The 16,423-nt window shown below is 45.8% G+C and overlaps 1 protein-coding gene across 4 annotated transcripts in view; it reads right to left on the bottom strand.

Moving 5' to 3' along the window:
* C8H1orf21 (chromosome 8 C1orf21 homolog) overlaps positions 1–10,166 on the bottom strand; it is a 126,648-nt gene extending 116,482 nt beyond the window's left edge. Inside the window, exon 1 of one of the 4 annotated variants that reach the window (XM_075156956.1) lies at positions 9,964–10,166. The gene's annotated coding sequence lies outside the window, so the exon portion shown is untranslated. The other 3 variants (XM_075156958.1, XM_075156957.1, XM_075156959.1) reach the window with 3 other exon arrangements.
* Positions 10,167–16,423: the final 6,257 nt, after the last annotated feature.

Here is a 16,423-nt window from a genome sequence, read left to right as displayed (position 1 = left end):
TTCTGCATTTGCCTTAAGGCAAAAAAATACAGGAACACAACAATTATCCTGGTCTTTGCCCTCCATTAAAAAGAAAAGAGCTGTGATGGCAAGAAACAGCAAGTGGGTTCTTCACGTGCTTTCCCAGGATAGCAGTAGCTCTTGGGAAAGCAGGGTGGAAGAGATGGGAGGAGGTATTGCTATTGGGATGCTGTTCTCCGTCACAATCCTTTGACATCGGTAGGATCATTCACATATCTGAAATCGAGTGCTTTATTCCAAAATCGAGTGCTTTATTCCAAAATCAGGCATTTAGACTGGAGTTTTTTTGCACCTTGGGGTATCTTTTGGAGGGCAGGCAGGAGGGGAAAGCCAGAAATAGAACAACTACTTGCCTTATTTCTCATTAATCAAACAACAGGAGCAAAGAAATTCCTCCTCTTGTCCTGCAAGCCAACATAAACGCCAGAAAAACAAGAGTCCTCGACCTGTAGCACTTAATGAACATTCTCGGTGAACTTCATCTTCTTCTCTGTAGACTCCTCTGGTCCTGTGCTGCTGCCCAACCTGTTCTGCCTACAAAGGAAGGCCAGGGCAGGGCCGGGAAGGGTTTGAACCAATTTTTCACCCAGTAGCAACAGCACTATGTGCTGATTCTGCCACATTTACTATTGCTTCAACCTCAGCGCCCTCAGAAGACCAAACCCCGCAGGCTTTGCACAGCCAATCTTCCCTGACTCAACAGGAACGCCATCCAAATCTCGACGCTGGCGTGCACCGTGCGTCTATCTGCAAGAACAGGATCTCTGCTCGCAGCCTCACCCGGGCCGCCTGGCCAGCAGTCAGAAGTACGGGGGAGGAAAGGCTACGTGTTTGTTTACACCCTCCGCAGCTGATGGGTGGGAAGGGAGCTGGGAGGCACCGAGTAGGCAAGGACAGGGCGCGCATCCTTAACTACCACTTTCGGAGCGGCTGAATCAGCGCCGGGTGGATGGCTATTTACTGCTGACACAGACCTGCAATAAATCACTACCTTTCTGGAGCAACAAGGAAGTTGCAGGGGTGACTGAGTCATCCTCCATCCTGACGCCATTCCAGCAGCCGAGCCACGTACGTCCCCCGGCTCTGGGCTGTGCCCGTGGCCCAAAAATAGCTTTTAAGCCAAATCCTGCAGTCATCATTCAAAGCTGAAACGCTTTATTTACACTCAGCAAGAATTCATGTATGTTTTTGACACTGCTAAGAGTAACTAGTGCTTAAATTATTTGCTTAACAAAGGAGTCTATTTAACTACAAGAGTTACACCAAGTATGCAATGTTTTCTGACCCACATAGAAGCTAATAATTTGCATTTTATGGAACCACTTTGCATAGACAACCCATCTTAATGGCCAACAACACGCTGTACAAAAATTAATAATTGAAAAGCAGTCGTCAGCACTGTTATTTGTGTTACAGGTAACTCACAAGCCTCGTTAAATTGTAGTATTAAATTTCTAATGACCTTCTGGAAAGCTGTTCACTTGAAGAGCCTTTTTTTGAGGCATGAGCTCACAGAACGCCAAGCAATTGTGGGGGAAGTACATGACAGCTACCCGGAGTTTGTGGGAGAGGCCAGGCAAAAACCCCTGTCACAAAGATCTCAGCCTGATCCCCCTTTGGCTGAAGAAGTGACTTTGACTTCAGGAACCTCCTCTCTCTTTAGCCAGTCACTTGAGCAGGCTTCTCTCACAAATTTCTGCCCTAATGCCAGATTAATCCTACTTCATCCAGTCCCCACACATCTAAGATACTCCAGCTTTTCTCCCAAATCATTGGCTTTTAAACTATTTCTGTTGCAGCACCCAAGCATTTGCAGTGGATGAAAAAAGGCTCAGAGACTAGCACAGAAGTGTAAAGGCAAACAAAAATTACATCACGAAGCCTGGGATTTTCATAGTCTTAGGGAAATTAGGTCCCCAGAATCCCACTGCAACTCAATGAAGAGTCAAGTGCATAATTCTCCATTATGCTTGTAAAAATCCCCAAATAAATGTACAACTAAACGTAGCTTCACAAGGCTGAGCATTTATTATTCTCCTAAATGCTGTTACGAAGCCTGAGGCCTCTTATTCCTTTTTTCTTTTTTTTTTTTTTTTTTAGAAAATAGTCTCACTCTTGCCAAAATGTCAAAGATGCAGAATGCTAGTTACAGGAAAATCCACCTCAGAGTCAGCTCCTGTTGTTGGGGAAGAACAACAAACAAACCCTATATTCTGAGCTGACAATCATCATGATCTGCCCATTAGTGTTGCATCGCTCTTCGCTGGTCTGTCACGCTGATGGAGTCTGTCTGTTTGTGTCGGGGATGACAGTCACTCCTCGCTGCTGACGTCCTTGCTCAGGGCTGTGCTGCGGTCCCCAGTACACAATCTGCTCCAGAACATGCAGACTGGCTGTTGCCATTTCAAAAGCTTTCCTGGCGTATTTCTGCAGACTGAAACAAGATTTTGGGCAGCCAGGCGCTGATTTATCTCTGTATGAACGCCTGCGGGTGTAATTCGTGCACCTCTTCCAAACAAAACATTTTCACTGCAATAGCAAAGGCAAACTCCCCCAAACCCAATTTGTTTGGTGGTTAATTAGTATCCTCCGCTGCAACGTTTGAACAAAAGAAAGAAGCGCTCCCCCTCCTCCCACAAGCATCAAGACTTTTTAATCTCAAAGATATACCTCATCTGACATGACCAAAGCAGAATGGATACAGCTTCCTCTTTTTTTTTTTTTTTTTTTAAAACAGAGGAAAAACAACAGAAATTATCTCAGAAGCTTGTTCATTGGGAGGTTTTGATTTTCATTTCAGTAGCACTGGCCAGACACTTTTAAATGATAGGCTCCCACACCTGAAAACTAGGTAATAATTTAAAAACATAAATCATAAGAAAAAACAACTATGTCCATAAGAACTTTGAGTGGTAAAAATAACAGAGACAGTATTAGAAAACCCTGGTTGGCTTTTCTTTCACCCACTAAAAAAACAAGTCCCTGAAGTACTCATATGAGTTTCTCCGCTATGCATTTCTGTGGTAGGTGAAGGGGAGAGCTGCCAGATCTGCTCCCCTGGCTTCAGCCCGGCTTATTCAGCAGCTTCGATTCTGCTATTTCAGATTCCTGCAAAAATAAAGGCTCAGAAGAGAAAGCTCAGCCTCTGGGCATCCACCAGACCACAGCTACTGTGCACACGTAACAAGCACAACTGCACTGGAAGAAAAGGAACAGTACCCTGTCCTTCAGCATCACATGGCTGACCACGCTCAGCAGCCCAAACCACATCTTTAAACATCCTACTTCAGAGAGCACCCTGCTGCTGAAGGCGGCTTCCCAGGGACGGAGCATCTGCCAACAAAAGGCCAAACTCCTGCGCGTTTTGTCGGTACATTTATTGCACATCAGCTGCACTCCCTTTAAGATGCAGCTGAGATGAGCAGGCCTGTAGACAAAATTAAGCAGCAGGATCCAAACTGGGTATTGCCAGAAGAGAGAAACGTCTTAGTCATCCCTCAAAGTTAAAGCTGAAATGGGCTTACAGCCCGTTACCAGCCCTTAAAAAGACAGCATTTTTTTTGTTTTACCAGCCGATTCTTCCCACAGACTGTTTTCCAGTGGAGATGTACAACTATCCGATATTCGGAACTTCACTGAATAGCAATTTAAAAGGAATTCTCCAAATAGAAGGCGAACTTCAACAAGCCCGTTTCCCCAGGAATGGCACACCAACATCAGCATGTCATCTAGAAACCTGCAAAGTTCACAGAAAATGCTGCTGCCACCATAAGAAAGGGAAGGAGAGCGATTTGTTCCTTCGCCTGTGTCTTCCTGCTAAAACCATCCCCCTGGCCAACAACCTAAATTGCACAGGCCCCGCAAATCTAATTAGCCACGACTCTGAAACGCATAGGTCTGTCTGCCAAACATGCATAATCACATTAAAGTTGTTTTGCTTTTATTAATAAAAACTTGGGATGGGATGAGATAAAAATCCTAAGGAGAAAAGTCTAAAAGGTAAATCCCCCCCTCACCAAATAAAGAGCTGTCTTTGTGTGGATAAACTCCTCTATTGGGCAACTTGGATAAACTTTTCCTTGTTTATTATAAAAGCACAAGTTCACCAAGGTCCTTTTATGTCCTGATGTATGAAATGATTCCAGCTACATATCATTTCACGGAGTCAAAGGGGTGAGGCTATGGTATTTATAGATACATTCAGGGCTAGAATTTTGGTTAGCAACAACATAGTTACAGCCTCAACGCCTAACACACACTTTTGGGAAAATGCCCACCTGTATATATAGATCCTGGAAAATTTTTCCTATTAAATACATATTTCAAGTGAACTTGCTTTTTATCTTTTTCCAGACTTAATGTAAAGTCTATTACTTTCTGTTAGAGACACAGAGACAGAAGAAAAACAAACTGAGGCCACTTCCATAGTAAGAGGAAAGACCCTGATGCGATCTCTCAAACATGTTCACTGATTCGGGGGTTTTTTATTAGCAATAGCACTCCACTCCCAAAAATGGGGCCTCAGTTTTACTAAGCACATGCCACACATTAAGAGATGAATCTCTGCAAACAACTCAAAACACAAACAGATAGACAGCGCTCCACAAAAGAGAATGAATGGTTTCCCTGATTTGGGTAACAAATTAAGAGCTCATAATGGTTTAAGAATCTATTTTTTGAAACCTCTGATCCAGAGACCTGCCTAAAGGCTGCTCAGGACTGGACCAATATCCCAGTTAAATCACTTGGCATTGGCATCTCTTCACTCTAGAATTACCTTCCTTTGAAGCAAGCGGCAGCAGACACACAGGCAAGGGATGCTGTTGGATTAGTACTCTGTTGCAGAGAGCTTATCCATATGCATGTACTGTTGTTGTGTATAGCATCATTATGTAAGTGCCTATTTTTAAAACAAACAGAAAACGTTTGTCTGGTCACTCTCTACTATTATCCCACCCGTAAACCAGTAAGCCGAAATTCCGCCCACTTTAATCATAAGTTTTACAGGCTTAAGGGTGGAATGACAAGTAGAAATGACAAAATGAAGATTTTCTGTTTGCTTGAAAAACGTGAAAATTTTACCCATTTTTATCAATAGGATTTCAGAAGCTGCCATAATAATAAATATATTACCAACCTTTGGAGGGCTTCTTTTAATACACCAAACATAACAGCCATTAGCACCAGTACCAAAGTCTAGTACCACAAACTTTATAACCCAGACGGCCCCTGTAACCCAGGCAGACTCCTGGACCACCAGTACAAAAGCAATTACTGTAGGTCAATTCACAGTCAAAAGATCCTGCTTCCCTGCCACACGAAGGAAAAGTGGAATTTAAAACACAGCTTTTTAACACCCACCTATTCCTGAAATGGGCTGGGATGGCGTGTTGAAAGCTAACCTAAAGAAGAATTCAGGGACCGACACATTGTTTTTACTGCAATGATGCTGCACTTATTGGAATCTGTATTTCTTAACTTCAAGCTCTTTAATACAATTTTCCAATTCTGTTCCCTGCATCCTTCCATATCCCCTAAAATGTTGCACCAGATACCCTGCAAAGACTTACTTTGGCAAGAACTTCAAACAACACTGCTGAAGTCACTCCTTGGCATACAGCAATTCTTTTGTCGTCTGAGTCGTTCTGAATCAAGACTTACTGCAATTTATGTCCAGGATCTATAGCTGCAGAAATCGCATCACTTCTTGTATTTGAGCATTTTTTTGCATGCAGTCACCTAAATGCTACAGCTGTAATGGTACGTATCTATGAAAGGTGACTGACTGTAAATGGGGCTGGGAGCGTACCTTATTGCAAACACATAGCAGTTATTTTTATATACATTCTAAGACCTCTTAACATCCTCATACATATTACTTTTCCACGTAAAAATCGAAAAGGAAGATATTCTTCCAGAATTCAGATAAAATCACAGGGCAGGTACTTCAAATGGCAAGTCGTAAAACAAACAAAATCCTTTTCAGAGTGCACAATTATACCTGAAGTTCACTGACACAGGATGTTGTGAACACTAATGCCATAAAGGTTTTCAAACCAAATTAGACTTTTTTCAGAGAAGAAAATCCATCAGCAGCTCTTAAACATAACAGCCTCAATGGAACTGCCAGCCCAAAGACTTCCCAGAGCGATGACTGCTGAAAGGGTTTACCAGGAGGAGAACTCTGTAGTTACAGTTTTCCTATGCACCCGTCAGTGGCCCCATCAGAAAAGATACTGAGCTAGACAGATCTCTAGTCTGACCAAGAACAACTGCTCTTATTCAGTCCACAAAATTGAAGAGGACAAGACACCAACCTGTTAATAAATCAGAGCTGAAGTAGACTAGTACCAGTAAAAGAAACAGTCTTAAAATTACTGATTGCATATCACGTTCCACACCGCCTCCTCTCTGAACGTCCTACAAGAATACAGCCTGAACGATACTACCTATTCCCAAAAGTACCTCTTTAGATGCCACCCAAAATGTGCTTGCGTACATTTAGTCACAAATATGTTATATAGCACAAAGATGAGCCAGTAGCAAGTGACAGGTATTTGCAAGTGCCTGTGAAATCCCTTTGCAATTAGATGCCTGCTTATACAGAATTAAAGAGAGGCAGCGAGGAAATCAGTAAGAATAATATTTTAAAAAACCCTTTCTGGAGTATTTTTGCATGTGTATCCAAAACGTAATGCTGTTCCATCATCTTCTGCTGAAGGACGGAAGAGCAGCATCCTCGAGGGCACCTTACCTTTTCCTGAACGAGAGGAAGGTTGGAAGGGCTCAGGCTCCACGCCGATTCGAAGGCCTCCGGAAAACTGACTGCCAGGTGTCAGTTATTCCCCCTCTCCCCCAACCACTTTACGCCACTGCATACCGTAATAACAGTGGGCATATTTCACGCTACGGTATTTTTAGAGCGAGGACCAGTTGTACAGCACCAGAGCCCACGCGAGATCACTGCGCTGCAACCGCAGACCGGGGTCCGAGCGCAGCACTGCGCGCACAGACGCCCAAGAGAGGTCCCTGCCGTAACGCCAACAAACGCCTCCCTCTCCTCCCTGCGCTCCAGCTACTTCCCCCACATCCCAGGCTTCCACCTTCCCCTTTCTATACCGGCTCTTGTCTCTCCCGGCGGAGTCTCACCTCCGATACACCAGCGATGCCTGCGCCGACCTTTGCCGCGCAGCTCGCACGTCATCGCCTCCTCTCTGTGCAGATTCAGGGAGACAAGCCTTAAAAATCTCTCCTGCAGCAACACTGCTTCCACGACAACAAGAAGAAATAGCCAACTAATAATGGACCGGTTGAGGGGCTGCCAGCTTCAGCAAACGTGTTCGGAATCATACATTTCTTTAATTTTATTTAAAAAGCTTCCAGTTGAGCGTTGGTCATCTTCCTGGACCCGACACCTGCGCTGCAATTAGCACAGAGCCTGCACAGCACCCCAGGCACGATCGGGCTGTGCACAAAGACGTTTGTCGAGGCCTTTGCTTGTCAACTAAATGAAGATGAAAGTAAGTTTGCCCGTACATGAGGGCAGCACCTAACGCACCGCAGAAGCTCCTGGAGTACAGACAATCAATAGTAAGTGCATTATAATCCTGAGAAGTTTACCAAAAATTTATTTGCTACGTTACTGTGTCTGCTCAGTGTGTTTTTGTCCAATATTTGCAATATGCTAACTGCAGCACCGATGTAAACAGCCGCCCTAATCCACAATGTTTTATATATATCATTTGTTTACCCAAAGTTGAATGATCATTTCAACCTTTGTTAATCTGATTGCATAACAAACTACAGCAGCCTTAAATAACCAAGCTGCTCTCTCCAGCGCGGATTAGTTGAAATCACTCATTTCAGCACCCCGCTGCTTTTAAAAAAGCAAAATGAAATAGATAATGGAGAAAGAAGAAAATAAAAGCGTCTGGCCGCTGCTTTCACAGCCAACTACTGAACAAGACATATCGCGGCGTGCAGATGCAGCGTAATAACTTCACACCTGGTGCAGGCTGCGAGGACAAGGTAAAACGAAATGTTTTCAACCGCTGAACAGTATTGCGCAATTAAAGCACATTCTGCTAGATCTTATTCACAGCTCCAGCGCAGGCTATTAAGCAAACTATACAGCGTGGATTTTCAAAACAAGTAATTGCACATATATAAACAAAGGCCATAATTTACATGGCAGATCCCATAAAAGCTTATCTACCGCATGACGTCACACCCATAAATTACAACTTAAAGCACTAGTGCCAAACGGCCCCTGCCCTCCCACCCCAAAACGAACGTGATTAATATCAAACACTGCTCACCCATGCCTGCGCCTCTTGGAAATAAACACACATGAAGCACCTCCCGAGACACAGTAGTATTTAAAGATTCTTCAGACAATCAGAAGATTTATAATTATTATTGTATTACATCATCACAAAGTCTTAAGCAAATCAAGCTGCCTCATTATACAACACTTAAGATAATATAAGGTTAAACAACATCAAGCAGTATCGGTGTACTCCGCTTGTACTAAAGGGCAAATACCTCCCGCGCCCATACACGGGAGATCTTCAGAAACACACAGCCTTACGGCTATTATCAAACAGCCAGTTAGAAAAGCAAAACCGGGACACACGTATTTCTTTGAACAGACTCAGGACCAGAATTTTTCCACTGAAATCCAACCAACCAAGGCACGGGGAAGGTGAAGGGCAGGCAAATGGGAAACCGAATAAGGCGAGGAACATGTTTTGGCATCTCTGTTTTAGTTCATGAGCCCACGATCAGCTCATGAGAAATGAAGAGGCAGTATCGGGGGCTAATATGAAACCGCCTATTGATCGTAGCTGCCTTTCTACAGCACGCAACAAAATTCATCCTCTTGACTGATAGCCATGGTGGCAGCCCCATCCCAGAAGTTACGGACAAGACAGGCATCAGCAAACGACTGTCTAACCAACACATATCTGAATACTTTCGTAAGGGAAAGCAAGCTAAGTATCTCTGCTCCAGGCACAAATACCTACTCCTCTGAGTCCGTCGTACCCACGAACCTGTAACCATTACCCCAGTGCCCCTACGATCTGCCTGCTCCGGGGGACTACCTACACAGAGGCCCCGCACCAGGGAAGAAAGAGGCTCCACCGAGTCTGTCCACGCCAGCTGGGTCTGTGCCGTCTCCATCATGCTCAGCCCGCACCGAATTCACCATTTCTGTGTATTATTACGAATCTGACATCACATCAGTGCAAGCACAGTCCGACATCTACAGTTAACTCGGGGATGGTGTAAGTGCCGCCTGGCTTACAGGCATTTGGTGTTGCAATACGCTTGCTGCTGAACGCTTGGAAGAGAAGACACATATATACACACACACATTTAAAATCTGCCACAGAAAGCCTTGCAGTGACTTGTTTCTTCTCCACGAGCCCAGCAGACCTGCAGCGAGGGAAATGCAGCAAGAGACCCCCCTGCCTCACTCCACTTTCGAGGCGCGGCCACACCAGCACCCTCCAAAGCAAACAGATGCCGTTCAAACCCGGGGCTGCCTGCCCGGATGGGAAAACCTTGCCCACCCCGCAGCCATTTCGCCTCCAAACCCCGACCCCCCCCCGGTTCCCCCCCCCCCCCCGCCCCAGCCCCGGGGTCTCGCAGCAGTTGGCGAACTGCGGAGGAAGGCGCCCGCTCCCCGTACAAAGCCCGGCGGGGGCATGAATAAAACATCGCCCGGAGGAGGCGGGGGGGGGGGGTCGGGATACGGAGAAATAAGGGAATAAAAAGGCTGCGCGGCGGCCGGGGGACGCGGCGGCGGGCACGGCCCCGGGCGGGGGCCCGCACCCCGGCCCCGGCCCGCGCCCCCGCGGGGGAAGTGGCGGCCCCCGGCCCCCCGCCCGCAGCTGCCCCCCCGCCGCCCGCCGCCGCCGGCAGCCGGGGGACGCTCACCTCAGGAGCCGCCGCCTCGGAGCGGCTCCCCCGCCGCGGAGAGCCGCCGGCAGGCGCCGGGCGCGGCTTGGGGCCCGGGCGCGGGCTGGAGAGGACGGGGAGGCGCGGGGGACCCAGCGGCTCCAACTAAGTGTGCGAGCGCGGCGGCGGCAGCGGCGGCGGCGGCAGCCGGGCGCGGAGCGGCCTCTCCGGGGAGCCGGGGCGGGCCGAGGCGGGGAAGGGGCGGTGCGGAGCGGGAGGCGCGCCCGGCCGTCACGGCGGGGAGGCGGGAAGAGGCCGCGGAGGAGGAGCCCCCGCGCACCCCCCGCCCCTCCCGCCGCCGTGGCCGAGCCCCCGGCCCGCCCGCGGGGCTGCGAGGGTCGGGAGGCCGCTTCCCCCCTCACTCCTCCCGGGAGCAGGGCCGAGCGGGGTCGGGGGCCTGAGCGGCGCCGGCGGGCCCCGCTCCGGCCCCTTCTGCTGGGCTGCGAGGAGCTGGGGCGGCGTTACCTCAGGCGGCGGCGTTACCTCAGGCGGCGGCGTTGCCTCCCTCAGGCGGCGGCGTTACCTCAGGGGGCGGCCGGTGCTGGGGTCCCCTGCCCGGCCGCCGCCTCACGCCAGCCCGCCTGCGCTCCCCGGCTGGAGGGGCCGAGCGGCCCCATGTCACCCTCGGGGCCCTCGGGGCCGGTGGGAGGCGGAGGGGCTGGCGCGGGGGACGGCGGGCGCAGGCCTTTTTTGACAGGGCAGGTGCAAAATTGGTTAGGATGCTGAAGACGACGTTTAGAAATAAGAGCATGTCCTTAATTAAAATGAAGGGCCTCATAACTGCCCATGAAACGGTTGTAAATTAGTAAAAAAGTGCCTTTTCGAATGCTTTTTTTTAAACACAACTAACGGGCAAGGATAACATTAAGTCATTTTTACAGTCTTTTTGGAAATCCTTAAAAAAAATTCCCTCTAGCTGATTTGTCCTTTTCTGTTGACTGTTAAGAATAAAGTCGCAGTGATGAGCAGCGCTGTGCTTTTTAATTACCTCACCGAAACGTTGTTTGCGCGCGGGGGTGGAAAACGTGCAGGGATAGGACTTTTTCAGGTCAAGCTGTCATTAACATGCTGTCTGGTTTTAAGTGCAGTGTTTGTGAGAGCAGTGCAGTACCCTGAAAGGGCGACAGCGAGCACAAGGACATTCCCGCTCCCTCTCCGAAAAGTCTGTACCCGCCTCGGCGGGTGGGCTGTGTTCTCCTGAGGGAGAAGGAGGGCTCAGCACCCACCGGAGAGCATCTCAAGCATCCACGGTCCACAGTATGTCAGGGCAGGAGGCTGAGTACGTTGAGGTGGGAGAACACCAGGCATCTAGGTAAGGTCAGAGATGCAAAAATAGAGACCCATGTGCCTTTGGTGTCCTCCTTCTCCCACTCAGCAATGGGCCAGCAGAGCGGTTCTCCACCTTACCGTGGAGGTTTTTTTCCCAAGAACGCAATGCGTATCAGCTTTATTGCAGCATGTGCCCAAATTTTCACAGGAAAAGCTGTGGTTTTGGTATTCACAGAGGCATAGTTTTTCATGAAAATGACTGAAAAAAAGTGGAGGTTGAGGTGAAGCTTCTTTGAAAATCCAGTTATAAAAGCATTTTCAGATTGTTTCTGCCAGGAAGTGCTACCATGTGAACTAGAAGGACTCCAGCGAGCCTACATTTTTTTCATCACTTACAGCTTTAGTATCTTTCAATAATCCAGGCAGATCTGTTTTCATCTAAGGACATTTTTCCTTCACCATTATGAAAATGTTAAGATAAAGAACAGTTTGTTTGCCAAATCCTTGGCAAGATCTCATTTGCAGTCATTTCTACCTTCCCCTTTCTAGCAATCTAATTATTTTTCTCTGCACTGGAAATCACTACCAGAAAGGTGGACATAAACAACATTAAGAGATTACAAAAGGGAATATGTTCAACTCTAGGTTGAGAACTTTGGAGTTGGCCAACTTTGTTTTTCACATATGATTGCCATGCCCCTATAAACTGTGCTTGCAATAAAAATGACCATATAAGAACAGCATAAAGCAAATATATTTTGTTTAGCTTCCACAAACAAACCTCCCTGACGTTTTCCTTGTGATGTGTGCAGCTAGTTAACATTCATAATATAATTATTTACATGTAAAACATTTCCTTATGCACAAATTTGTTGATCAAGTCTTTGTCTACCACTCTCAAGTAGTCAAAGATACGTCTAAAAGCAGAAAATAGTTATTTCCCTGATTTCTCATGTTTGTTTTACTCTTTTTTGAGAAGAGACATTGCATACTGGAGAGTTACTTTTAGAAGCTGGAAAATTATAAATAGTGTAAATGATTTCTGATATCCGGAACGTATTTGGTACCAAGCGTAGCCCACGTCAACTGAACCTGGTGCTCTGTCCCTGCCCCGTGGTGCCCGAACTGGCTATTAGTTCATTACCCCAAGAATAAATTATGGTTTTAATATCAAAACCAAGGGCTGGGGGTTGTTCCTGCAAGAAGACGACAACTTTCATCCTGCCTTTTTTGTACAGTACAAAAGAAAGCTTTCCCAATTCAGTTCTTCTGCAGCTGTTAGAATGAATTGTCTTGGATCTGGGGGAGCCAGGGACTACAGAGTAGCCAGAGACAAATATTTGCAAAGATAAAATGATTATTACAATAAAAAGAAAAAACACACAAGCCCCTCAAAACCCTTGGGAAGGAGAAGGATGAGGACAGAAATGAGTCAGTGGCTCCAGAGATTGCACCTGGTGGTCTTCTTTTGAAAAAAGCTCCACCTCTGGGCCAAATTCTGCCACACTGAATTTTGGGACCTTTTCTTCTCTAAGGCCACTGTGTGCCACTGAAACCCGTAGGCTTGTCGTCAGGGAGCCCTCTCCCAGCAGGGCTACCTCTGGCATCACTGGGAGGTTCCTTCATCTTGACCCCGACACAGCAATCATAGAATCATAGAATCATTAAGGTTGGAAAAGACCTCTAAGATCATCGAGTCCAACCGTCAACCCAACACCACCATGCCCACTACACCATGTCCCTAAGCGCCTCATCTACACGTCTTTTAAACGCGCCAGGTGGAGCAGAGAGAGCGCACAATTAATTTCCAACGATGCCAGCAGGCTGCAAAGCTGGTGAGTTGGTGTCTCAAAGTCTGAGATTTTGCACTATGAGAGGTTATTTGTTGGCTTGCGCTACACGTTGTTTCTATTATGATGAATCCGTTTGCTGAGAGTGATTTTTACCCAGGCTGACGTATATTAACTCCAATGTGGATGCAGTCGTAGTGCGATTATGTACTTGTTTTCTCATGCTCGTACTCGCATTATACTGTCATAGCGCACTTACATTCACAGAAGAGCATTTTCGTTACAATAACACTAACTACATAGGGAGAGTTAAAAGTGCTACAGCTGGTGTGTGTGTAGAAAAAGCCTTGAAGGGAGATGTGAAATGTAAAAGGGAGCCAGAAACGCAAGGCTCATAAGAGGGCAGTTAAAACAGTAGTGTAGAAACATCAATTTGACCCGTTTACGCAAAAAAAAAGTTATTTGGCTTTCATCAGACTACTGCAGTGAAATCAATGTGTGTGTGTGCGCCACGCATGTTGCTGAAGTTATATCAATACAGCGATGCTTGTAGGGATCTATCTGCCTTCTTTTCTCCTAAAAATGGGAATACAGTTCACTCATCTATGCCAAAGGTATACATGTTGTACCCATGTCCTACTTGTTATTGGTAAAAAATAAACTGTTACTTTAATCAGGTAGTTGTTATCAGCACAACAACTGTCTCTGTTCCAAGCCTAAAAATTGTTGCAAATGCCTAAGTTATCCTATTTTATTTTCTTAAAGGCACTGGTGATTTCCTGGTACCTTAATGTAGCGCTACATTTCAGAAATGGGAGAAATTAGAGAAGTCATGGCTCGGCTTCCAGATAAATAGGTGAAATTGCTGCACATTTTTCCCAATTAACATGAGTTCAGAAGAAAAAATGCTGCACAAACTGCTGCCAGGAACAGTTTAAAGATTCTGATGAATTAGTATCGTCTAGACCCTGCCTGAGAGATGCTAACATAAACTCCACAACGACCAATTCGTTTTCCCTTTAAGAATAATAGTTCCAAAACACCGAACTGTTTCCTAAAGATGCTGATATTCGAAGGTCTTTGTAAACATAATCTCTGGGGTTGGAAAATACGGTCACTGTGAAGGGTCTCTGACAGCCGGGGCGATGAAGCCGTTCCTCCCTCCCCAAGGACTGGAGGAGCACCGGAATCAGACTCGCATGGACCAGATAGCTGGTGCTGCTAGATAATGAAGAGAGGGCACAGAAAGGCACAAGCTCTGTAGATTCGGTTTCCTCCCATGGATTTTCCATGTCCTGTAAAATTTGAAGATATGACATATCAAAAATTTTTACAAGATGGCAAATTTGCTGAGGTGGGTTTGATGCTGTAAATCGACGAGCTGCTCTTTGAGCTGTTCTGCTGCTTGACAAGCGATACAGGAACAGACGTGTGAACTTCCCGGCTTCTTTTTAATGGTGCATTAACATCAAAGCCTAGCTTTACATATTTAAATGATTACAAATTAGAGGATGTTTGTTTTGCAGTCTGGCCCTGCTCGCTGCATTCACCATCGATATTAAAATGGAAACGGTGTTAATCTGCAATAAAGAAAAAAATGGATCGCAAATTCTCGGCGTATTAGAGAATGCATTTTAACCAATAAATAATTATCTTAGAACAAATAATGCCTTTGGAAACATGAACTGCTCTCATTCACCTCACTGAGCAGTACACCTGTATAGAGGGCAAAAAGGACTCTGAAATATTTAAAAAGAGTCAAAGATTAATCGGCATTACTTAAAGCTGCATAATTCTCCTGAATTTTCTCTTTCACATTTTTGCCATCACAGAATAGGGCCTACATTAAAAACTTGGGACAGAAAGCCAGCCCAGCTGTAGGAGAAACCTACAGATACCTCTGGGAATTTTCAGACAATCTTTGCTGATCCCAGTTCTATATGCAATGTTTGTTTATTTACTCTTCAGATTCAATTACTCTCTTTATACCTGAGCTTGCAAGGCAAGATAAGACAAAATAGGTAGATAAGCCCTCAGATAAGCCACGCACATTTTGGATGCTGTATAAACAAGAATAAAAGATCCGTGTCAGAGCATCCAATTCTGAGGTCCTAATTCCAGATGAATGACTTAGCAAAGCTGTTTATTCATTTCAGGCAAAGGCAGAGAGAGTAAAGAATAAGCAAGAACTTTAGTTTTTAGTTGTTCAACATTTGGATGCAGCACAGATACTGCTAAAGTTTCTTAGCCTAAAATATGTTCTAAGCTGGGACTGGAGTTGTAGGCCATGTGCCTATACTATAATAAGATAAACCAACCAAGATCAACTTGATTTGCGTGCCTGGAGGCACAGTTTGCCAGAAACCCCCACCGTTTGCTATACTACTTCTCTAACAAGGCAACATACGATCTGAAAACACAGGAAATCAGTGCCAAGCGAGGACTGGGTACTATGGTCCTGTTTGGGTCACCAGCCAAAGAGCCCTTTGACTGTCATGGTGCAGAATTGGATCCAAAGCACATGGTGAGTTATGCTCGTTACTGAGTTAGCAGCAAAAAGCCAAGAACATTTTCTTCTAGTCCTCACTTGTTTCTCAGTACCAGTTAGGCTAGCATGACTTTCTGTTTAAGCTTCTCAAGCTGTAGCACAGCTCATTTTGATGCTAAATTATATAGAGAGCACGTACGTGAGCAGCTCTACCTCCTCCTCCGGAAAGGTGGTCATCTCCTGTTGGGAGCATTGAGAGACATGGCTCAATAGTGATTTCTTCTTCTGGCACAGCTGTTTGCAAAGCACAGATCCATTCCCACTCCTCACCTCCATCAGGAATATAGACAGTTTTAAGTTAGAGCCCAATTTTAAGTTGGAGTTTTAAGTCAAGTTAGAAAAAAGGAGATTGTCCCACACAGTGACTCCCCTATAATGCCTCAAAGGAGGCTGCCAAGACCTTGGCTTAAATGGGAAGAGTTATTGGGAAACCATCCTTCATACAGGATACTTTATGTTGAATTTTGCTGTCTGGGTATTTGGGAAAGGGTTGGGTTGGTGTGATGGGAGATAAGAGTTGCTATGTAATGGTTCCTTGGCAGGACGGCCGTGATACAATAATAGCAGTTTACCTGTTATGATAAGATCTTAATTGCTGATGTCGAATATTGAGACTACTACATTAGGAGATAAGCATTGTTAGATTTTAAGTAAATCAGTCTTTCAGGGGCCCATAAAAATACTGTTTGCAAGAACATAAAGCAAAAACTGGTGGCTATAACAATAACAAAGAATTAGGGGATTTTTCATGTATTTTAATGCACCAGAAAAAAAACCATTTCAGTTCATAACTAGTTGAAGGATTGCTTCAAACAGTAAAAGCTGTCATGGG

The sequence above is a fragment of the Calonectris borealis genome, chromosome 8, assembly GCF_964195595.1.
Source record: "Calonectris borealis chromosome 8, bCalBor7.hap1.2, whole genome shotgun sequence".
NCBI classification, from domain to species: Eukaryota; Metazoa; Chordata; class Aves; order Procellariiformes; family Procellariidae; genus Calonectris; species Calonectris borealis.
This window is presented reverse-complemented; position numbering and strand designations above follow the sequence as displayed.